A 25,071-nucleotide genomic window follows, 5' to 3' on the forward strand; every position below is an offset into this window, starting at 1 on the left:
AAATTTTAAATTTCATCCAAAGGAGCGTTTTTTTAACGTTTTGTGTCCTACCTTTATTTATTACATATCACGTTCTTCGCGCTTAAGCCATAAAATTCAGTTCAACAACAATATCGCAAAATAATTTTAAATTGAGCATATCTTTAGAATTTCCGATACACAGTCTCACGCGCTGGAGATAAAAACGTTTTTTCTGTTCAACGTTTCCATTGCTCCCTTTGAAATCCTTGAGTTTGTTAATCAAAAATTCGTTAAAGGTTTACAAAATATGAAACGGATAATATAACAAAATCCAAATTCGGGCTTCCAGGTGCCCATATTCGGGTGGAAAGGTACGTTATTCGAAATTGGATGGCTCTAGGCACCGTTTATCGTTGTTTAATCACCCTGCGAGAAACATACATACATTTATGCGGATTCTTCATTATTTAATTTCTTTAAATTACAGGCGATAATATCTGGTGACAAGACATTATTTGAAAAGTGACATTTATAGTGAACCAACACAAAATGCCAAGACGAAAATAATAGTCCCTCAGGGCAAATTGCCCCCTTTGGACTAAAAATGGCAGTTACGAAACTACATTAATAAATTCCGGTGTTAATATACAAAAATTATTAACTTTTTTTTAAAACTGCAATAAATGCTTTTTCAAACCTTTCCCCCTTAAAGAAAATATCAAATTTTCATTGTACATTCAATTTTGTATGTAAATAAATAAAAATAATATAATTGGGAGGAGAATTAAAATTCTTACAACTCAAATCGGCTCGAAATGGATTAAATTTCGGTAAACATTTTATATTTCTGCTGACTAACTAAATATTATTCTTTTATTTTTTACCTGCAAATAAAGAATCTCTTAGGAAAAATACCATTAAATTTTTGCAGCATTAGTGTCATGTACACTTAAGGAGGAGAATCCGAATATCATAATTTGTGTGTGTGTGCGTAACGATGATAAAACATCTGCATCTCAGGAACGGAGGCTAAAAATAGTTTTACATTACAACCACATGAAAAAGGAAGTTGACACCATCGTTAAACGTGCTGTGACCTATGTTTGTGTAAGAAGCATAGGGAAGACGATATATACTTCTCTTACAGCAACACTGACCTTGGCGAATGTAAGTTTTTCTGAAACAATTTGGTTCTACATATGATACAAAAATATCGTTATGCAACTCTCTTTTTGTTGGAGTTGGTGAAAAATTAAAGGGCGGATGAGCGATTTGAAAACCATGAAAACCGCGCCTCAAAATGTATAAAAATAGCTAAAAGTTGTAAATGTTCGTATTACTCCCCCTAAGAGAGTATGAAAGATGTTGAGAATGAGTGCAATGAAAGGAAATGATCCATTAAAAGAGAGAAAAACGGGAACAACGGTGCTCTTTATGTTGCGCATTTCGCGGTCAAGAACATAAACGCTAGTTATGTTTCTTGTTTGAAATGCGAGTAATGTTCACAGTGGCGGATAAAAATCTATATATTGTTGTAACATTTTGAAATGTTTATTTATGAAAGAAAAAGTCTCCCCCCGTTCCTTATTTTCGAACATAAAGTATAATTTTCTTTTTGGAAAATATGATAGAAAAGCATTAAAATGCTATTTATATGTAAGGTTTGAAAAAAAAAGCGTTTAGATAGATGTTAAAAAATTTAAAAAATAATAAAATGAAATATAATAAAAATGGATATAAAAATAGAGATTTTGAATTAAAACCGAAAAAATAAAGTTAACAAAAATAATGATAATAAAAAATAAAAAAAAAGACTCCGCCCTAAAGAAAAAAGGAAGAGCAAGAAAAACCTCTAGAAAAATACTAGAAAAGAGAGCAAACACACAAGATAAACAGGAAAAGGCCACAAGAAAACACCGGAAAAAACAAGTTAAAAAAATCACAAGAAAAGAAAACAGATTTGCCTTTTCGTTATGTTTCTTGTTAATATCAGAATGTAGAGACAAAAAAACAACAAAAAAAAAATCTTTTTAAGTACTTGTTACTGTTTGGCCTTCAGTATTTAAATAACACCAATGCATGACCCTAACCCAATAGCTTAGAGAGCGGATACAGCAGTACATGTTTTTGGCTGGCATTTTTCATCTGCTTTATTTTATAGGGTTTAGTCATGTGGATCGTCGGAACAGGTGAAGAATACAGGTGAAAGAATAACAAAATTCTGCACTGCTGTATGAAAATAAATTGAGAAGAAAAAATGTTTCTTACATTAGATGTAGTATTAAAAAAATCAACTTTTGATTTCAATATATATGTATACTTTTGTTACACCTTCTTTAATTCTTCAAAATTTTTGAATGAAAAATACGAATATTAACTAAATTATAATCGCAGTGACATAAGGAAAAAATTCCATATTAAAACGAAACATTTCGGTTTTATTTCTATTGTTTGCTAGTGGACGATAAACGGCCCTTTTGAAATTTCTGAGTTTAATTTTAAAATATAACCTGGAGAACAAAGGTCCAAATAACCTGCATTTCCCCCTCGCAATTGTTGTTAGTGTTGCCAGTAATGAGAAGAGTTTTCAAAATAATAATCATTTAAGAAATGTTTAAGATCAACAAATATGTGTTGGGCTGGCGAGAAATTAATTTCGGTTTGCACAAATAGATAGCATTATATTCGTTTTGTTATTCTTCTGTCAATCTTATAATTTCTTTTCTTATGATATTTGGCAGCTAATATTTTTAAGTTGCTGTAGAAACAAATTCTGTGTACAACAATTAGTTTACGGTCAGTTTTAACAAGCGGTGCAAAAATAAACATGTTCGAAGTATTTTACTTTTTTATTTTCACAAAGGTTAGAAACTGAGGCTTACAAAGAGATATACGAAGTGTATGATATGTTGATTGCTTAACAGAGTGCATGTGTCCGAATTGGTTACAAAAAAATTCGTTCTAGAGAATTTTCATTTGCAGATGACCAACGTTCTGGCCGACCTACTAAGTTGATGATGACAATATTAAAGCCATAATTGAATCGAATCGTCATATACCTGCTCGAGAGATTGCAAAACGTTTGAATGTATTACACGAAGCAACTAACTGAAAATCGCGTAAAATAGCTTGGATTCGTTAAGAAGCTTGATATTTGGGTTTTGCATGAAAAGACATATTTAGCACAACGAATCAATATTTGCGATACGAATTTCAGTCGACCTTTCTTTTTAAACGAATTATCATTGGTGATGAATCATCTACAATAGTATTAATCGAAAAGATCACGATCCCAGCATGATGAACCAACTAAATTGCATCAAAAAAAGATCATGCTGTCTATTTGGTACGGTTACAAAAGGGTTGTATATTCTAAGCTGCTTCGAAGCAATCAAGCGATCATCTCAGATGTATACTGCCAACAACTTATGAAGCTGGAGGTAGCAACCAAAGAGAAAATGCCAGAATTGTCAAATCGCAAAGGAATCGTGTTCCACCACGACAGTGTGAGGCTTAGCACACCATTAACAACGTACGAAATTATTGGAACTTGGTTGGGTAGTGATGTCACATCCCTCATTTAGCTCCGATCTTGTACCATCGGATTATCTTTTATTTAAACATTTCATTACTGAAATAGTCATTACCCAGTTACATAATGAAATAGTCATTACCCAGTTATAAGGAAAAGACAACCAACTTAATTTGTGCAACAGCTTTCAAGACCTAATTTTTGTCTGTGTGTGGGGGGAAGGAATTTTCTGAAAGCTGGGGGGGAGGTCCCCAGCGTAGACGGAATCTGGAGCGCTCCGGCTAATAGTATATAAAATTGGATACTGTGGGCATACATCAGTTCCAAGTATTCATTATTATAATAATAAATATTTCTGGACATGAGTATTCTATTTTAGTTCTGTTCCCCATCTTTCTATTTGTTTACTGCTTTAATGTTTTATTATCGCATCTCGATATGCGTTTATTTATCTATTTGCAGTTCTTGAACAGCTCTTGAGCCACTTTCTCATTTTAAAAAGTCTCTCACTTTTTTGTTGTTGTTGCTGAGAGGGTACTTATATAATCCGAAGAAACAGCTGTTTACAGTCAAATTCTGATTAACCCGGAGGCGAATTAGGTAGGCCTCGTAAAAAGAAAAACAAAAGAAAAAAATTGTGGAACGATGGAAAAGTTCATACCGTTTCAATTGCTGTCTGACTAACCGAGGACATCGTCGTCGTTGCCACGACTAATCGGGAGTCTGTCTTTCATCTTTTTTATATCATTGAATATATGAAGTAAGATTACGTTCCCCCCCTTTAAAAAAAAAATCGCGGTAAATTTTGTGATAACTTCAAGCGTTGACACTAGAGGGCAGCACCGCACTTTATTATGAAGCGTTGCGGTTGTCAACAATGAATGCCGCGATTTGTCACCCGCCGGAAGTAACTCAGTCATTGAAAGATCGCGAAAGCGCGAAGTTTGGCTACTGTGCGTGGAATCTGACCTCCTGAGGGGAACCAACTTTTCTGTGGAATAAAACACGTGCCAAAATTCTTTCTCAGAATCTGGAGAGCTTGATCGGTAAGTGGAAGAAGTACTTGTTTATTTATCTTTCCTTAAGCGAATGTGCTTGAACTGGGGATTTCCGGTTCCACATATTACTGTATCTGAACCTACATGGCTGTCTTTTATTCTTCCTGTCGGCGAAATATAATTATGGTATTTTCGATTCCACACGGTTGTGCAGTTTGTTTTTTAATTGTGTATGTATGTATGCAGAATAGAACGCACTTTCTTATTTATATTTGTCTAATGTGTTAAGTATTCATTGTACAAAGAACGTGTTGTGATATGCCACATGAAACGCTTTCTGAGATTTGTACAATTTGAAGCCGATAATGAATCACCCTGACTCATGTAAATATTTGTTTTGCGATATCCAATGAAATTAACAGTGCCTAACCAAGCAGAAATTCAGCACATTCCATATACCGCTCTTTAACTCGCACACATTTTGGTTAAAAGAACTTTTGTATAATGAACCATCTGCATAAATATTTTAATGTTTCCCTGTATGGATATATCGGGTCAGGCGAGTAAAACGTTTGCTGACAAATTACGTAATGTGTTAAATTAAACGAAATTATAAGTGATTACTTTGAAGTGGTGAACTGGTACGCACTGAATGTATTAAGTATAAAAAGTAATCAGCTTCTTCCCTTTTTTTTTTTCATTTATTCTTTATGACTTTTTGTTGACCCCACTGCTCTTTTTATTTAATTCCATATGTGGACTTTCTGAATTCTGTCATCATGTCGCATTCTGGGTATTGGGTTAAATTTTTAACAATTTATAGTGTTCTTTTTCCTCTCCTTAATATGTTCTTTAAATTCTGAAATTCCCAGATGGCTGAAAATCAGCAGCTTTTTGTTCGTTCAAGAAAATTGTTGTTATTTTTATATTGTACAACATAATTATTATTTGCTTTTAAACTGATGAATACAAGTATGCCGCTTGTTCTAATTCTGTTCGAAGTTGTATGGATGATTAACTATGTTTACGTTCGAGCAGGAAATTATCGAATGATTGATTACGCCTGTATATTCGAAAATACAAAATACATTTTAACTTTAATACCATTTCAGACCGAATTTACATACTGAGAGCTTTAAATACGATATTAAGGCAACTTAATTATTTTCTTGTAGAGCACCTTTAATAAATATATCAAGCTATTGTAAGCGAGGTCGTCTTATGCAAGTATTTTTTTCCTCTTATGTAAAAAAGCCTTTTAAACGTCCAGGGTCGTCTTCATGCCGTTTTAACGTTCTGATCAATGCGGTGCGTACGAGGGGTCCTTTAAATTCTTCTTCTTTTTTTTTTTTTTTTTTTTTTTCCCATTATTTATCCATTTCTTTTTTTATTGCGATAAATTGCATTACAATTCAACAAGACATAATGAAGAAATACTTGCTTGTATACACGATGCAATGCATATAATCTGCATAATGAGTTTCCTCTTTAAGGAGATAGATGAGAAGTGGGCAGATAACTAACTCTTAGATCGTTATCGAGGAAAGACGAATGAGAAATTGTGACTCTACATTCAGAACAAGAAAAATTAACTTAAAATCTTATAAACATATGAAATAATAATAAATTCATTTTTTAGTAATAACCTTTGCGAAGTTTATGATATGCCCAGTTTGCTATGAATGCATAAAGGTTTAATTATGTTCTTCTAGTACTGTTAAAAGTTCTATGACTATTACGCCCGACCAAAAAGTTACAGAACAGTTAAGCTTGATTATTTACGTAAAACTGCAAAATATATATGAAATTAGTAACCATCTTGGCACAATTTGGCAGTTTTTACGGAGGAAAATGTAAAAGTTACTTAGCATGTTGGTTTTCGCTCCTTCTTTTTTAGAAAGGTTCCCAAACCATCAATATTTTTATAATAAGTTTGGTAAGAAATATCAACATAGGAAAAGAAAACATAGTTTTATTAAATTATAAAACACTTGCATTCTTCTTCGAATCTTTCTGTAACTTTTTTTTTTCGTTATACTTCTACAAATTGCGGAGAATCGGCTTACAACAACAGCGGCCAACAACTTCGGCAACAGCGGCCATCTAGAAAACGCATTTTCTTATTTTTTCCTTTAGAAAATTTGCACCAAAATTCTGTATTACCGTCGAATTTTACTGCAGTTTCTTCCATTGCTGGCGAATTGCACAAGTTTATATTTTAAAACTAAGTTTAAGGTTTGTTTTGGTTTATTTAATTACGGCAAAGCACACTAGGGCTATCTGCCTAAGGGAGAGGGATGCCTTCGTGGAGGACTTCTAAGGGAAACTGGCTCGTATACACGTTATACATGGGGAAAACCACGAAAACGCCCATGCAGCCAGCCCGTTCGCGGGATTCGAACCTCAGACCGAACTCCCAGTGTTCAGCGACTTTAGCGCTCTTCCGCTGGTGGGTCGTAAGTTTATGGCAAAAAAATATCACGATTTGTGTATCGTGGAATACAACAAAACAGAACGTATACGACATGGCGGCGTTGCTTGAGTGAAACTATTATTATGAGCATGGTTGCCAATAGAATGGTTATACGCATTGTTGCCAGAGTTTGTCACTTTCTGAAAATTTGGCTACTTTTCCTAAGATGGTTGCGATAGTACATAGGTACCATAGGTAAATTTAATACCATATCGGCCTGAGTATTTCGCCCTTGAAATATCGTTGTAAAACAAGACGAAGATAATTTATCACCCAACACATGAAAGTGTATATATGACGATGGCTGAATAGTAATCTAAATATAACGGTGCTTAATTAAACAAATGTTCAGCATAACGAGCGCGCGCAAGAACAGAAAAAGGATTCTGCATAACGAACTCTGTCCGGCCATTGACAACCGTTTGTGATTTTCGTCACACGTTAAACACGGAGCTAAGCAACGAAGAGACAAATATATTTATTTTTCAATATTACATTGCCACTGAAGAGAAGTGCAAGCCTTTCGTGACCAGAAGCGTGTGAAAATCGAAAGGAAAATTTATCTGATGGGGCGAAGCAGAGTATATAAGATTTGTGCCTGCTGCAACTATCAAGGACTTTCTCAAGTAGTGGAAATTAGGCCGATAGCACGTTTCTTGCAGCGAAAATTTATTTCAGTGGAAATAAGGGTTCCAGGTCAGAGCCAAGTAGCACTATCCCAAGTAAGTTGAGATAAAGTGAGTGGAGGATTTTTTGCCTGAAATACACTGTTCAGATCCATCCTGGAAGAAAGAGAAGACTTTCAAAACCCACTTCGGACGAATTCTTGAAACATGGACTTCCACCCAACCCTAAAAAAAAAAAAAAAAAAAAAATTACTGCAAAGGAAGTTGTGCAAGGGAACTGAATCTTCTATCTTCAGTGGAAGAGCTGGAGCATTCAGTCTGAAGCTGAACTGAGATAGTGTTTTCAGTATTGTGTTCAGCATAACGCATTTTCAGCATGACTGAGCCCGGGACTGGATTTTAAATTTCCATAATAACGAGTGGAAAATAGTGTCACCGCGTAATGAAAGCCATCGCATAACGGATTACGTTCGTTAAGCGAAGCACAACTGCTTGCTAATTTATCAGCGTTGGTTTACTCGCAATATAAAGACGTCATATCAAAGTTGCTGGATATTTAAGTAAGAATTGTTTCTAGATGGGCAATTAGGGTAACTTCTAAACAACTTCTGTTAACATCCTTTTGGAACTTTAGATTTATGTTTGCTGGAACCCCTGCTTTAACCATTACGTACATATGACCATACGTTTATATGTATGTAGCCCATCTTTGCAATTTGTAGCAGAATCTGCAGGTATTTCCATCGGGGCGATAGTGCTCTGGGGGAACCACGACTGGAAAACGCTACTCTAATCATGCTGCAGGTGCAAAAAGGCCACCATAGTTTTTAAGATATACCGAAAATTCGACATGAATATTTATATAAAGCAAAAATTATTTTTCATGTGTCGTAAATTTGCATTTTTTACAGAAATAGCGCGTCATATAGGTATTCTTTCATATTTTACTCATTCCAAGTGAATATTGGACCCCTCGATTGGCCGAGTGATAGTTTGACCTAGGTTCAAATCCAGATGAACAGCTGGCTGCATGGTTAGTTTTCCCCATGTGTAACGTGAATACGAGTCAGTTTTCCGTAGAGGGTCCTCTACGAAAGCATCTCTACCCTTAGGCAGAGATTACCCTCGTGTGTTTTTCCATATTCTAGTAACATGATCTAACCAATGTGAATACTGCTGCGCAAAGTTTATGTGGTATTTCAGGATAAATTATATAGGTAATGCTCTCTTATAATTTTTGTTAATTTTTTTTTTTTATTTACAAGTATTATTAGCTGACTTATTAACACCAGATTGATATTTGAGGGGGATGTTGATTGTGTTGTAACTTTCCATTCTGAGGTGTGCGAGAAAAAAAGCGTTAATGTTAACAATTGCGAAAGAGACGGTTGGTGTTTCGGTACTGGCAGTAGCAATAATAACACATGATTTGTTAAATTGTATTCATGCGCATCTTCTTTTTCGCCCCTTGAGGTTTAAACGGAGAAAAGTAAATTTCAAAGTACATAAATAGCAAAAAAAAAAAAAAAAAAAAAAAAAAAAAAAAAAAAAAAAAAATTATCTTTAAGTTAATGCAAATAAGACGTTAAATTTTCGGCTTGCAAGCATTACGTGTTTATTATTAGAAATATTATTTCAATTTTCCAACTTCTTCCACTTATGGACATGAATTCGAATTTAAAGGCACAAGCAGAAATATTAAAAAAGGAGTGAATTTAAAAAAATTCGATTTTTGACAGTTATTTCGGTTCTCTGCAGATTTTCGGAAATTTTTCCGTGTATCTTGAAAATTCTGATTGTTCGGTGTATCTTTGAAACATAAATTCAAAAAATTTCCGTTATTACGTTTTCTTTTATTAGGCATAGTTTGAGAAAGTCAAGGGAAAAAAATATAGCCGTTAAGGATCCAAAAAGCAGCGAAGAGAATCTACGCGCTGGTAGGCGATTTCGTGGTTCGCTGCTCAAGGTTATGGGCAACGTCATTCCAGCTGTCATACATACTTTCTATTCAGCGAATGCCTATGTGTGATTTTCTTTATTTACTGAAGAAATAATTATCGTATGGACATTTTTTCGTTACAGATGGACAGATTTTTTAATAAAATTGCTGACAAGTGAAATCTAATAAATACCATGATTTTGTAGGGGAAGGGGTTGAATAATTTTTATGAATGTATAAATTTTTTGGGGAGGGGGGGATAGGTAGGAAAGCAGCCATAACTGTCATCCGCAATTTAAAGTAAGCTTTATGATATTCTTGAGAATTTTGAAGATGTGTAAATAATTTTAGTGAAAGTATATGTAAAATTCTAGCATCTCTTGTGTAATGTAACATGAAATATCTCAAGAAATTTAAACTTCGCCGAAAAAAGAAGGTTACGTCTATTTAACATTAAGATAAATGGCTATTTTGCCTCGCGCCAAGCTAGCGATGGTTTTTGAGAATAATTTTTGTAGCCAAATTGGGGTGAGAAATCGCCACAAGTTGCCAAACTTGGCGACATGTTGGTCCAAGCCTTCTATAACTGTAACAGTAATGGCTTTAATTCCTATGCAACTGTCTTATGGTTAGTAAACTTACTTGTCTGATGTAATCAGAACGAATTATCGTTAAAAAAATTTCAACAGTGCATCTGTTATTGACCAGAAACGTGCAACCATACTGGTGACAGTCCTGTCGGTCAAAATTTTATGCTCAGTTCCGCCCTAGTTTTGACCCTTCGAGACGAATCCGAGTGCTCCCCTCTCCACTTCCCTTACTACCAACCTCTCGAGTAAACTTTAAGCTCGCCTTATATTTTGAGTGCCCCTGTGCCGCACAGACACTGTACATTTACAGATACTTATGTATGATCGCATTCACAGTAGAAGTCGCCAAACTTTGGCAACAATGCGTGTAACAGTTCTTCAGGTATAAATATCCATTGTAAGTAGCAAATCACCATTTTCTTCAGTAAAAAGTTACCAAATTGCGCCAAGATGATCGCGATAATACGTAAGTATACATATACAAACAACCATGCCTTCTCCGGAATTCTAACCGGGGCCTTTCAATTCGGCAGTCAGCGTGGCCAGACTTTTCCGTCTGGTATGAAAGTGTGACTGTAATATGCCTTCCAGCAATTTCCAGAAATCGAAGGTACTGGAAATATCTGGGTTGTCGGGAGAAAACTGTGTGAAAAAGGAGAGAGCATCATTTCTCGAATTTTAATTCAGAGTTCGGAGTATTTATTGAGAGATCTCCGTGCGAGCTTTGCTCTTTAGATGCGGCTTGCATTGAGTTGTGTTTAACTTTCTTAGTAATTTGAAGTGGTAACTACTGATTGCGCTCTGTCATACTGAGAAGAACTGTACGAGTACATTTAAAGGTTCAAGGTTTTTTTTTTTTTTTTTTTTTTTTTTTTTTTGAGAAAATAAATTTTATCAAGCCTATCATCGGTTCAGTGTGAATTCAGTTCATTACGTACGTAACAGTAATTTGTGTAAAGAAATGTTAATGTCAATATATAGGGAATGTCTTAAGTTATAAACAGAACCGGCGGTTCTGTCAACAAAGTTTAGGTATATACATTTATTTTCATGTTTTATCCGTTCCACATGAAAAGCACTCAACTGGAATGCCTTTGGCTTAAATCCTATCTGGAGTTATCGTCCATTATAGTTTAAGTGATGTTACCTAACATTCCTTTTAGTTAGGGTTGCCATACTTTGGGAAAGCTACTTCAGGACACTGTATAAAATATTTTATGTGCCTTAAAGTTTTTAAGTTAAAGCTAGTTCAGGACACTGTATAAAATATTTTATGTGCCTTAAAGTTTTTAAGTTCATGCGATAAACGAAAAGTTTTTATGAAGAATTCAAAGCAACCGAAAGAGCAAAGAACTTAACCAGAGGAAATACTTAAATGTTAAAAAGTGGGCGATGTTCCTTAGTAACGTAGATACAGGGGCTTAGCAAGATTGGGGGAAGGGGGGACATCTGTCCCTGGGCGCAGCACTTAGGAGAAGCCAAACTGTTGTTACGCACTTTTAGAATTAAATATTTTCCATTCTTAGCAAACAGGTGGGGGATCGTGAAATCTTCCGCTGTCCCCAGTCTGTGACCCTAGCTATGGACTGCGTAATTGTAAAGGTATCTTAATACAGGGACCTTTTAAGATCCAAAAAATTTCTTGATATTACCGTAAAATACTGCCAATATTTTGCGCTCTAGTCTGCCACTTATAAATTGATTATTTCTGCTTCAATTTTTAAAGATGCTTTTTTTAAAAATTCTTGTATTTCTTATTCAAGAAAGAACCTCAGACATAATTAGGAGTCCAGGATCATCCGAGACGCCTGGTAAACCCTACTTTTGTGTATGAACTTATAGGGCTATTAATTTCGTTTTGGCATTTTGCGTGGAAAACTTTAAATGTCCGTTTCACTTTTCAAATTGTTGCCACCAAATATTATCGCCCTGTATTATCGCTAAAGAAGTTAAATAATGAAGAATGTGCATAAATGTATGTATGCTACTCACATTGTGATAAAACAACGGTACCTAGAGCCATTCAGTTTTGATTGTCTCCACCCAAATATGGGCATCCGGAAGCTTAAATTTGGAATTTGTTTTAGTATCTATTTCATATTTTGTAAAGCATTTATGAGTTTTTGATTAAGAAACTCAACGATATCAAAGCGAGAAATGTCACACTGTACGGGGGGGGGACATTTTTTGTCTCCAGCGCGCGAGACTTAACGAATTTTTTAACTCAAGGATTTCAAAGCGAGCAATGGAAACGTTGTGCAGAAAAAACGTTTTTATCTCCAGCGCGTGAGACTGTGTATCAGAAATTTTAAAGATATGCGCTTTTTAAATTATTTTGTGATATTTTTGTTAAATTGAATTTTTGTTTTAGGTGCGAAAAACAACATATTTAATAAATAAAGATAGTACACAAAACGTTAAAAAAACGCCCCTTTGGACGTTATAAAATCTGAAAGCTTTTATATATATATATATATATATTTTTAGTTATATATTCTTGTTATTTCTATTGCTGCATGAAAAACATTAATAGTTACACACAGTAACCCTCAAGTTATTATTATTTATTGCTGAGTGAATGTGAAGAGAACACCTAAGCGATGATATGTTACGAAAATTCCTGGAGTGTTTGTTAAATGAGCCGCGTGAGAATGTGTAACAATGGCTTTTGTGGTAACTGAATAATAACTTGTTCATGCATAATCATTGGCATAACTTACGACCGTAACCGTATTACGTCACACCAAACGTACAATATCGAATTCTTTTCGTTGCTTCCGCCACAACGCTCTCATTATTGCCGAATCTTATTTTACTTAAAGACGTTGTCTTGCAACGGGAGGTGATAGAACTTAACTGTGTTCTGTTGTTTAATAATATAACTGTAACCGAGAGTCTCGTGTCACTTAACCCTTTTTTATCACGTTTCTGCGGCAAGGCTCGCCCGTTACTTGGGTAAGGAAATAATCTGAACTTGGAGGAATAGCAGCCTAATGCACTTTTTTCCGGCGTAGGCGTGTTCGTAATGAAAATGAGGTTTTTAGGCTCTTTTTTTTTTTTTTTTTTTTTTGTTCTTCGCGCGCCCGCCCTTAGCGCTCATGGGTAGTGGGTGGGTGATCGTTAAAAGTAGCGTAACGTGTGTAACATTATCACAAAAGCGAAAAATCTTTAATTCATCCATCATTTGTATCATTTACAGCCATTTGCTTTGGATCAGCTATAGTTAGTTACAAAGTTTCATTCATTTGTGCTGCCTTGTTGTCAAAGGCCAGATACGTTCCTTTAAATTATTGCCTCAAAACTGGCGTACTTTACTGGGTATGATCAGATATACTTATTAAAAATAATAACAATTAAAAAAACAACAAATAAGATAATAGAATCTGAAATCAGATTTTACATTACGCCCAAAGGGGCGCTTTTTTTTTTTTTTTTTTTTTTTTTTTACGTTTTGTGTGTTACCTTTATTTATTAAATATCACGTTCTTCGCACTTAAACCATAAAATTCAGTTCAACAGCAGTGTCGCAAAATAATTTTAAAAGGAGCTTAGCTTTAGAATTTCCGATACACATTCTCGCGCGCTGGAGATAAAAATGTTTTTTCTTCCGTAGAGTGTTGCCATTGCTCGCTTTGAAATCGTTGAATTTTGCTAATAGAAAATTCGTTAAAATTTTACAAAATGTGAAATATATTAATAAAGCAAATTCCAAATTCGGTCTTCCAGATCCCCCATATTCGGGTGGAAACGTACATTATTTAGAATTTGATGGCTTTAGGTACCGTTGTTTTATTACAATGCGAGAAACATACATACATTTATGCAGATTCTTCATTATTTCATTTCTTTAAATATAACAGAGGGTGATAATATTTGGTGGCAACAATTTGAAAAGTGAATCAACATTTAAAGTTTTCGACGCAAAATGCCAAAACGAAATTAAATAGCCCTTCTGGGCTAACGCCCTTTGGGCTAATAAGATAAAAATTAAAAAATAAGCAATAAAAATGCTAAAGAATTTGAGTTTCAAATAGTTTAAGGAGGAAATACTTATCTCGAAATCTTTTCTGAGAACGTACAAATAGGAGTTCCTGGAGGAAGGTTCAGCCTCGAATTTATACCACAGAAAATTTCTTTCATCAGAGAGACTGTCAAACTATTTTTCATTAAGTGTATTTTTATAATATACGGATTAATAATCAATTACTCAGTAATACATTAATTACCTAACATTTTCTCATTAATGAATTATTAAGTAATGGAAATAAGTGTTACATGAATGATGTTTTATATTCTCTATTCTGTAAATCAAAGCTAGAGTGATATTTTCTTTTCGTAATTTTTGAAAGGTATTTCTCTAAGAGGCTTTCTTTTCTTTCACAGAAGAGTGAAACCCACCAGTGACTTAATGGAAATGACCGCGCACTGAAAATTCTATCGCGGTTTGGGCCACCAGCGGCCGAGCGGTAAAGTCGCTGAACACTGGTAATTTGACCTAGCTTCGATTTCAGGTGAAGAGGTTGAAAGCGTGGGCGTTTTCATACTTTACTTGATGTGTGACGTGGATACGAACCAGTTTTCCTTGGAAAGACTTCCACGAAGGCATCTCTTCCCATAGGCAAGGCCATTGCTTGGTTTCCTATTGTCAAGCAAACCCAAAACAAAGCAACGTTGGTTTGATAAATTTGGTTTAGCTTTTGATTTTTCTCCACATGTAACATAAAAACGAGCTCGTTCTCCCCGAAGGTATTCCTACCATTGAGCTGATAACTTTTATATGGATTGCCGTATTCAAGCCAAAAAACAAACAAAAATTAAAATTTCGATTTACCGAGAAAAATTGCCGTAACTTTGGCAGATTGAAGTTGATTTGATTGATCATACTGCAATTCTTTTCTTTTTTAAAATCTTTACTTCAGTATTTTTTTTTCTCCTCCATTTGTGATGAAGTTAAGCCATTGTTTATTGAGTTTCCCCCCTGTTAATTTTGATAAGTATCTGCATTGTCGTTTTGATGTTTGAAACTTCTGATTACTTAAAACTTCCAGATCACCTGGATCAAGTAAGTTTCTCCAACTATTTGACCGGTTTGTTATAAGGAATTTTCATTTTTTTTTACAGGTCTGAAATGACTTTTCTGTCAGTAAAAGTAATTCATTTTTCTTTCGAATCCATTGCATCAGTAATATTTTTTATCTTCGAAACTCGTATCAAATAACATGGTAAAAGCAATAATGATGTTTACAGCAATAGTTGCTTCTAACTTTACAAACAAACGCCAAAAGTTTTGCTTTCTGATATGTCTATACAAGCTTTTTCTGGTGAACATTGCATTCCTTTTTTTTTAGCTATGAATTTCTTTCCGTAGTTTTTTAAATGAAATAATAAACTTCATTTGCTTGAATAACAAAAGTATGAATAAAAAATTCATTGTTTTTATAAAAGCCGTCTTGAATAGTTTTCTTACATAAATATGAACTTCTTTACGTAGGAATGCCTGTATAGAAATTTTTTTCTAGCAAATGTGTATATATATATATATATATATATTTTTTTTCTGATAACATCCCAAATGACATCAGTTTAGGCTTCCGATGGAGACTGCATTTACAGACAACGAATTCCTTCTTTTCCTGTCTTGAAATGAGTTCTGTGGCACGCAAGATTCATTCCAGGCGGCATTGCACAATGCACTGCACTATCTGATGTTTCAGGGTCCACTGACAACGAGGGGGGAGGTTAGCATAAGTCTTTTCCTCCCTGTACTGATACTACAGTTTGTATTGTTCCTCTTCGGAAACAGTGTTTTTCCATCAAGGCCAGCTCTTAGATACTGCAGATTGCTCACTCTTCTTTGAGGTGACGGTATATTTTTTGCCAGTTCCCGAAAATGCAAAAAGGAAGGAAAAGTCTTGTTTCTGCAAGTCGGTAGTTCATTAAAATGTTGAAAATTTAACCACTAGTTTGCGTTCATATAAACGTAACAGTTGTAGATGGTATAAATTTTAAGCATTATGAACGGCAAAAGCTTTTGGGTGACTGATATCTAATCGTGGCAAGTCTTAAGCTAAACCTTTCTGTTTGTTTCCTTGACAAATTTGCTGACGTAGTTTCCATGCGAATCCAAAATCCCGCCATTTATTTTCAGTAGTTGGTCGCAGTCAACAAAATGCATTGTTGTGGTTATCTTTCTATAATATGCACTCCGCCCAGCCGGTATAGTGGTTAGCGTTGCTGAATGCTGTGCTAAAGGGTCCGGTTTTGAATCCCGTCGTATATAAGGCATGGATATTTGTAAATGTATAGTGTCGGTGCGGCATGGCGGCGCCTTAAATATGCGGCAAGCCGACAGTCCTTTTGTGCGGTTTGGTGGAAGAGGAGAGGGGTGGTAGACCCTCGGACCCGTCCCCCCGGAGTGTTCTCCATCAAAATTGGGGGGGGGAGGAACTGAGCAAAATCGCATTGTCACCTGAATGGTACTGAAATCTGTTGCCAACGGCAGTGTAATCTAGAGGTCCTTGCCACGAGGATTTTCGTGGGCTTGGGCTGACTACGTTAGAGAAGTGAACATAAGCAGCAATTACAACAGTAATAGTATAAAAATAGAAGTAAAACATCAAAGATATTTTAAGTTTGTCTGTTAAGATTGTCGCTTGTACTAAACACTAACATGGAGCACTGCATTTTGCCCTAGCCTAAGATCTTATTTAACTTGACCCGGATTGCTAACACAGAAGTCGACCATTTATAATGAATTGCGCCATGGATCTTATGCCTAAAATCGTGGCCGTTGTCTATAAACGAGCTCAAGCGTATTCCCCTCATGATGCTTTGCCAGGAAGTGAAACACCTGATGTAAAGAGATTTTTTGAACGTGGAGAAAACACTTAAAATAAAAACCTTCTTTCAGAGCACCCCTACGTAAAATTTTAATAATTACCATGTACTTTGGAATTGGGACATTGCATTATAAGTTAATGAATTTAAGAACTTTATTCTCAGATTTAATATTTCTGAAGATTTTATCATGGAAGAGCACAATAGTTTTCGGGAAACCGTACAATAAAAAACTAAGTAATGTTAATCATAGTGTTTTACAGTCATTAAGTGAACTGAAAATACTGTATGTCACTGAAAATAAGCCGGGTCTTAATTTTTGCTCCAAAAGACGGAATAGAGCTTATTTTCTGGAGGTATCTTCCTTGTTCATTCACAGCAATAAACATTTATCCGCACACCAAAATCATTATTATTGTAAAAATATTATTATAAAATTATTATTGTAAAAAAGATACATATATATATTGCACTTAATCGCTTAGTATGTTAATTAATAACAGAATAAATTTAAAAGGAAAAGCAAATATTTTTACCCTTTGCTAAACGACAACACACTGCCCCGCAGAAGATAAAAATAGTTTATTTCGGGCTGTAGCAACACAATTCTTTTAAATCACCGAGTAAGTTCATTCAATTAGAAAGCGAAATATATTCCGTTTTGCCAAGTGGGTACGCATTTTAAATTTGAAACATAAATATCTTACTCTTTGCCGAATGACAGCAAAAAGCTTTTATCTCGCGGGGTTTTTAACGAAAAGTTCGTTAAATTCGGACAAAGTATGAAGCAAATAAAGGAAAGAAATTCAAAACTCAAAATTCGGGCTTCGAAGTGCGCACGTTCAGGTGTTCAAAATTTGGTGGCTGTAGGTGCTACCGTTTTCCCACAGGGCGAGGAACCATCATACATATGCATGCGTACATGCATAAGGCTTCTTCATCAGCATAAACGAGTATATTACGTACTTCCGTTATAACACACGATATACTGAATTATGAAAATTGTAATAGTCACTAGTACATCCGTTCACTGTATGTGCGTATCCGCGTTGAGTCTGCAGTCAAGTTGATAATTTAGCAATGAGTCTGTCTGATGATATTATTTAGGACTTATTTGAAATGGACAGTCATCTTAGACAAGAAATCATCAATATGGATGTTTATTTATGCTCTCAAGAATATTTATCACATTCAGAGGTGTCCACCATGTCACTAGAATGATCGGTACTTTTTTAAACCTGTGATATTTTTTAGGTGAAATTAAAAACTTACAATTCAAAATCCTCTAGTATATCCGAACGGTTTCCCCACTTAAAAAGGTAAAAAGATAATAATGATAATTTTGTAGCTAAATAGACAAACCTTCGGTTCTCTTTTTCTGTTTTAATCTTTGACCTTTTTTTATCAGATCGAAATAAGATAATAATCACACTTACTGCTATTAAAACATAGAATACAGAAAAGTAGCTTTCTTTCCCTTTAACCGCATGTTATTCGTATTCTGTAAAAACTCTTGCGAGAATTTGTGGAACCTCATAATGAATTTGTGCATATCATAGCTAAAATTCACTGTATTCCATTTTTTGTTAGGTGTACCAGATAGTAAACAATATTGGTGTCATTGAACTCTTAGTGTAAATATTATTTAAAAATATCGATACTGATGTATGTGGAAAAAACATAACATTGTTTGCTAAGTTTGTAGTAAGTAGCCTGGGAATTAAATCTTTATTTTATTTCTTTGTACGAAATAAAATAATTTCTCCACAGTCACTGTCGATTTTAACCGCTCTCGAATTCATTTGAACGCCCTCCCCCTTGCACGACATCTGTACGTACGAACAGAATAAAGGACTGTTTATTTACTTCAAAACATTAAAATGGATTCAGAAAGGATTATTTCTTGACATCTGTACGTACATGTGTATGTATCTCGCATAACTCAAAAACAATTTGTCTCTGAGCGTTTAAATTTTGTATACGCGACCCCCTATAACATATAATTTCGCACCTCCCTTTTTGGTTGCAACAATCGGCGGCACCAAAAAGTGTACAAATATATATCTATATATACCCACTCTGCTCAGTTAGCTGTTACTTGGCGAGTCGCTGAACACTGGTAGATCGATCTGAGGTTCGAATCACGCGAAAGGGCTGGCAGCATTCGCGTTTTCGTAGTTATTCCCTGTGTAACGTGTATACGAAACAGTTTCTCTTAGAAATTCTTCCTCGAAGGCATCCCTCCCCTTAGGCAGATATTCCTCGAGGCTTTATTGTTACAACATAAAACCAAAAATTGTAACCCGGCTCGGTGAGCTTAGGTTTTTATATTTGCATTTGGTTTTGGTAAATTGTGCATTTTTAGTTTTAAAAGTGATTGAATTATGTTGTTCTTATGTTACGGTTAAGGTTTTTATGCCTTATGCAATAGTTCAACAATTTAAATGTTGTTTAAGTGGTACAAGCCTAACGAAATCGTCATTTGTTTACATTTGAAACAACTCTTTATGGAATAGTGAATTAAGTCAGTTTTCAGTATTTTTTTGCCGAGTGGGAGCAAAAGTAAACTACGAATTTTGTGCACCGGAAATTGCTGGTCGAATTTTTTGTTTTGGCATAGAAATTCTTAATTTTAACTGAATTGTAGAAACTTTTTTTTTAACCGTTTTTAACTGTATTTAGTGTTTTGTGTTTTTTTGTAGTTTACAACTACAATTATAATAACGATGTTTTGAGTTTTATGTACTTTTGCCTTGCCGAGAAGTGAGAACTGAGTTAATTGAATAAGAAATATGTCTGTAATGAAATTCCAGAAAATAAGTATTACGTGAAATGTAGCAAAAATATTTGTATGATTTAACAGGCCATACTAGGAAGTCATGTGGTGCCTACATCATATTTTTTTTTTCCTCATACTTAAAACAGAATATCGTCGGCATGTTAGTAGTAGTACCTTCCTCATCTTCTGTGTAAGTATCGAGCAAGCGCCAGCAACCTTTTCTTGGCTCCTGATCAAAATCAACCAAAGCGTGTTGTGTTTTTAAGAAGACGTTTTGGGTCAATGGTATTTTCATTTTAGAACAGTCGTTTTTGGTGAATAATAAGATAAATTTTTTTGAGAAAAGTAATTACAGTACGCTTTAAACTTTAACCTTCAAAAACATTTAAATTATAATTTTAGTTATAAAAAACAAATATAACTGTGAACTTTATTTTTCTCTCTGATATCAGTGGCTCCCATAATGCTGAACTTGTGACGTCAATTTAGTGAGATCTGGCTTATGGTTAATCGTCTCATGAACATCTCATCCATAAGATGCAGATCTGAATTTTCGGTAGTTAAACTGCTCCTATTGCCACTGAAAATAAATCTCATGTGTGATACGTTGATACAGAGGTATTTATACAGGGGTTCTACTGCATTTGCAGTACTTCCCCGTAAACCTGAAGGAAATCCACAAAGGGCATGGTGTTGAAAGGTTCCTGGATTTCCTGGATGAATCCCATGGTGGGAGCAGGGAGAGGGAAAATCTCATGTGTGAAAATATTTGTTCCCGTTTATAAGTTGAATCGAATGCGGACAAAATGGCAAAGCCAATTTTATATATATATATATATATATATATATATATATATATATGGATGGACGCTGCCAAACTCACCAGTTTCTCCTTGAAATCTCTGAAGCTTTGTAATCAAACTAAAATGTTATCGTTATTGTTTATTTTCGGTTAATTTTTTAATGTATACGTCAAATGCTCGTTTCATAGTTATGTTTTATAATTTATTTTTATTCGTTATAGTGCTTTATTTTCGGAATTGATGTAGGTCACTTGAAATCATCAACTAGGTCACTCGTTGATCCCTGGGTCATAGATTTGCCGAGTCCTGGTCTAGAGCGTTGTTTATTTTAAAATTATTATTCAATTATTTGAATAACTAATTATACTTTTATAGAGCTTTCATCTCTCCCCCCTCTTAATGACAAGAATAATTTCATTCGGTCCACCAATTGCGTCGCTGCAGTAACTGGAAACTTTGTTTATATTGCTTTTATCAATCTGCAGTAAAAATGCATTTATTTGTTACGTAAGTATCCATCATCGCGTTGAACTCGATACAAAGTATACATTCCACATTTGCAGGCAATTAATATGTCAGCGGACGGGAAGGCATCATAAATAAGATGTTGAAATAAAATAGACATGTATCCGGTTTTTATAGGAAGAATTGAGCTGGGCGTGAGAACAGATATATGGGAATATCTGTCATGGAGAGAAAGAAATAAAAAAAATGACTTTCTTTCGGAGCAGAGAGTATTTTGTTATTATTTTGCAAAACGAATTAACTGGGGAATGTACTAAAATTGTTGTTTAGTTCTAGAATTACTTTCATTATTGCAAAAATACATTGTTCGAAATAGTAATTATGTTTACTTTGATGATTGATTTTAAGGTTAGGCGGCATCTTCTTATTTATTTGATATTAGGTCAATGTTTTGTCTATCTATCTAATCTGGAAAAACATAAATACTGCGTCACATATCGAAGCTCAAAAATGGAAATGTGTAAATACACCATCCTCATATTCTTTGTTCCCATTTCAACGAATATGCATTTGAAGTGCATATATAGAAATATATCATGAATATACAAAAATACGCTGAAGCCCCTAGAATAACACAAGAGTTCAGAAATTAATTTCTTAAAAGTAGCCTAGAAAACTATTCAATTTTCTCTCATGCATCTTCAATTGTTTTAATGCCATCTAAAATAGTAAAATAGCAGAATTCTAAATATATAAGCTTGAAATCATAGCACATTGAGACTTCAAAATTTTTAGATAATTAGATTGTCCCCCCCCCTTTCCTCGTACCGACTATGTAGTGGAAGGACTTTAAATTTTCTTGTATTTTATTGTAGTCAATCAAATAGTTATATTTTCCCCCGTAAAACAAAATGCAGAACGGCGATTTTCCATTAAAAATTATTACTAAACTATAGGTCTTTATTTCTAAGACGTCACTGATTTTCTAAGACGTCACTGATTTATAAAAACTCCATTTAACGTCAGTGTCACCAATAGAATAAAATAAATTCTATGTTAAGAGAAAAATCCATAGTTTGGAAAAATGAATTGTTTCGCAATAATTTATGTGGAAAAATTTTGCTATTCTATGATAACCCAATTTTTAACAACATTTATGTGCGAAGAAACGCTGCATCTTCGAATCGAAAGAATATACTGTTATCAAAACACATACTTATAATATATAAATAACATATTATCAAAACAACGTACTATTATCAAAGCACATAAACACACAACAGACATTCTCTTTCAACTGAAATAAAAAAATTATGAAAATTAATTAATGAGAAAATAAATTTATTTGTGCAATTGATTTATTATATTGACCCCTAAAGCTGAAAAAAATAATTACTTAATGTTTACTCTTAATAAAAATTAAGCATAAGAATTACTTTTTATTTGCGTTAAATAAAGTGCAACTAAAACTCTTCAACCGAAAATTGAAGTCGTATCACACATTTAAAATATTTCGGAAGAACAACTCCATAGAACAATCTTTCCGCTTTGTTCGCACGAAATGAAACAGCCAATCTGCGCGGAATATTTTGGGGTTGCCATGTAAAACGGAAGCTCGTTGTCCAATTCAAATGATGGTTGATGGGTGATTTGATGCAGATAGTAGATGATTAGTTGTTGATAACGAACAACTTACAGTTTTTGGAGAAAGAAAGGAAATAATCGCGCGTCTTTTTCTCTCAGTGGTAAAGCAAGCAGAAGAATTGTCTGAAACTATTGTTTACCTGAAATAAATGGATGTGGGATACTAGCCTCAAACACCATTTTATTCTTCCCACTTTTCATTAATTAATATTAGCGAGTATTGCTGGCCAGTCTGCACTATTCGCTGAGAATGGTACGCGTTCATCCAAATGAAACTAATAACATATTAACAAAAGTGAATAATTTAATGTGCGACCTTTTTATGTATTTAAATTAACCAAAAAATAAATAAAACATCTAAATAATTAAACAATGAGCTTTAACTGGGGCTAGTGCGTGGCATAGTGGGGAACTGATATGGACATCACATGATTTCCTTGTGTGGCCTATAAATTGTAATACATTTTTTGTTGCACTTCATTGAAATTAATTCAAGTTGAAAATGTCAGCGAAAATTACAAATTTTTGAATTAAATATTCCGGTCTTTTATTAATCTGGTAGTAATCAGTTTATTTTCGAATTGCTTTTGAAATTATCGATTTTTCTTTAAAATACATTTGCGCTTCTTCCACTTTTGACGATCCTTGTGGTATTACAGTCATTAGCATGGCAGGCTTAATCTTATTATCAGATAGGGCTTCTTGATCCCTGAAGGGGGCCTTTGATATTTTTTAATTAACCATCAGAAAATCTCATCGTTAAATCTTGGATTTCCCTGCCCAAGCAATTCTTGCAAAATCTTCAGGGCGAATTTCAAACACTAATTGCATGACACTGTCAACAGCATTTGACATGATAGCCTCTTCCGGAGGCTCTTAATCTTAAAAAGTAATAAAGCTGTTAACTTGCTGAATCTGGAAGCTGTTCCTCTTTGCATTAGGTGCATTACATGGAAGGTAATACTACTACAGGGAATCATTATACAGAGCTCTTCCAGGAAGATTTAACCAGGTTTCAATTGTCATAATTTTAGATCCCAACAATTCCAGATAATATCCTCAATCAAGAAGTAAGAGTACTATTTAAATGCTGGTTATAAATTAAAGGATTTCTGCCTTGAAATTGTGTAGTTATGGAATGATCTGAACCTTGACGCTCACATGCGTTTCAGACCTGACGACCTCATGTAATTTTCTCCTGTGTGGATTTATCAAGGGCGAGGTTGCTGACATACACTTAAAGAGGAGGATACCTGACGATATTAATGAAATTACAACTGCCATTCTAAAATAAACATAAATGGAACTTAATTTTCGATGTAAACAGTGATTAAATTTCAGATGTGCAATTGTTTGAATGTGTGAACAAATGTGATAAGTTTGAGATAGAACTCGTTGTGCGGTTATATTCTTTATTGAGAATTTTTTTAATTTAAAATTGGTTACACATTGAGCATCACACATGGTTCTGAAAATGGTAAAAACAGTTAGTAACATCAATTCTTGGGGTATTTCTTCGTTAATGGAGATAAGATTTTGCGTATTTCGCTTCTGAAAATTTGAAGAAAGTTCTCAGTTAAAGGAGAATTCCAGTTCAGTTTGCGGTTTGTCTGCTGGCGACTGTCTGCTGATACGTTCGAATATATCTTATCTTTTACCCTCCTGAAATGGATGAATGGAAGTTCTTTTAATAGGTGTTTGGGCGTGCAGATTCCAACAGGAATCTTTCCCTTTAAAATTCCTATTCGCGTATCTGTGACAAAGATGGATTTGAGTGTTACCGCAGATTCTGTGATCTTTTGCGTAAGAACAGTTTCATAATTTTTTCTTCTTTCAATAATCGGAACTGAATTATCGATTAATTATCGGAACTGAATCCGATGAGAGTGGATATAAGTCTTTTCAAATAAATTATTTCAGGTATTGAGTATTTATTTTTTTAGCAATGATTAATAATTAATTGCGTTTAATATGAAAAAATGTAGAAAAGTAAAGTATTGTGAACACTCAATAAAGTATCTATTATCCGTATTAATTTAATAAAACAGGAAATCGAAGCTACTTTGGAATAAAAATTACGGCTTAAAGAAATTTTCGGTGTCACTTTCCATGATTTATTTTTATACATTATTATTGTAGAGCAATTTTTCCATATGCTGCTTTTTCTTTTACTATTTTAAGTACTTTTAAAAACATTTTCAAAAACTTAATTTTTAATTAAATTTAAATTTTTCTGTCTACCTTTAAATCTTATCATTTGTAAATTAGGATTTATGTAGACTTTCATATTTTAATTCTTTGTTTTCTTTATTGGCTTTCTTTATTTTACTTTGAAATATTGGAATTTTAATAAGAGTATTCCCCTTTCATTTTTATGATTATGTTTAATGAATTTAATGTTATAGGAAAACACAAATCCCTTTT

At 34.1% G+C, this 25,071-nt stretch overlaps 1 protein-coding gene across 2 annotated transcripts in view; it reads left to right on the plus strand.

The window, feature by feature from the left end:
- Positions 1-25,071, plus strand: part of LOC118197537 (puratrophin-1-like) — a 329,078-nt gene that overhangs the window by 187,320 nt on the left and 116,687 nt on the right. Inside the window, exon 1 of one of the 2 annotated variants that reach the window (XM_035369057.2) lies at positions 4,387-4,539. The exons of the other annotated variant lie outside the window; for it this stretch is intronic. The gene's annotated coding sequence lies outside the window, so the exon portion shown is untranslated. Of the gene's footprint in view, positions 1-4,386; positions 4,540-25,071 lie in introns of those variants that run through there. 2 annotated transcript variants of the gene reach the window in all.

Source organism: Stegodyphus dumicola, chromosome 2 (genome assembly GCF_044657685.1).
Source record: "Stegodyphus dumicola isolate Sdum_Otavi_A_Nest chromosome 2, ASM4465768v1".
Classification (NCBI taxonomy): domain Eukaryota; kingdom Metazoa; phylum Arthropoda; class Arachnida; order Araneae; family Eresidae; genus Stegodyphus; species Stegodyphus dumicola.